The following is a 717-nucleotide window of genomic DNA, read 5'->3' as shown; positions in this document are numbered from 1 at the left end:
CCCCACCCCTGCTCCTGCTCTCTCTCTCTCTCAAAATAAACTTAAAAAAAATAAATAAAAGTAAAAAACCTGATCTTGCAGACGCCTCTCTGGCTCCCTCTAGTGCTCAGGGTAATTCCAGGCCCCTGAACCAGGCCAGGTGGCCGCCCCTGCTGGCGGCTTCAGCCCCAGCTCAGCCCCGCAGACAGCCTGGCCAGCCCCCGCCCGCAGACCGGTGGCCGGGACCTCCGAGCTCCCAGAGCTCCCCCTGCACACTCCGGCGCCCACCCGCAGCTCTTCAGCCCCACCCCTCACCCCTGCCGGCTAGCCTCCCCGTTCTGCAGCTCCCAGCTGGATGTTAGCCCGGATGTTGCATCGAAGCTAGACTCAGCTCGCTCCTCCTCCCCTCCTCGCCCTCCTCCACCCTTCCTCAAGCCGAACTAGGTGCCTCCCCGCCCGCAAGAGTCCTGAGACAGCATAGCCGCCCCTTTACTTGAGTGGACGCCCCCACCCGGAGACTGTGACCTCACCTTCACCTCTGATCCCCTTCGCCTCCTAGTAACCAGCACAACGTTGTCACATCACAGATGCGGGGCGATACCCACCTGCTGACCTCGGGAGGCCTCTTCCCGCCCTCCTGACCCTCCGCGCCTCCCCCTTTCCTGTTTGAGCTGCATATCTCAGTCCACAGAGACCACCTTGCCCCACAGCCCCTGAGTCCACACATGGACCAATGGG

The 717-nt window shown here is 62.5% G+C and overlaps 1 protein-coding gene across 1 annotated transcript in view; it reads right to left on the bottom strand.

Annotated features, from left to right (window-relative positions):
* Positions 1 to 717, bottom strand: part of ALOX12B (arachidonate 12-lipoxygenase, 12R type) — a 13092-nt gene that overhangs the window by 3943 nt on the left and 8432 nt on the right. The window lies entirely within an intron of this gene.

The sequence above is a fragment of the Crocuta crocuta genome, unplaced genomic scaffold (genome assembly GCF_008692635.1).
Source record: "Crocuta crocuta isolate KB4526 unplaced genomic scaffold, BGI_CrCroc_1.0 scaffold139, whole genome shotgun sequence".
Lineage (NCBI taxonomy): Eukaryota > Metazoa > Chordata > Mammalia > Carnivora > Hyaenidae > Crocuta > Crocuta crocuta.
The sequence above is the reverse complement of the archived record's forward strand: the minus strand, read 5'-3'. Positions and strand labels throughout refer to the sequence as shown.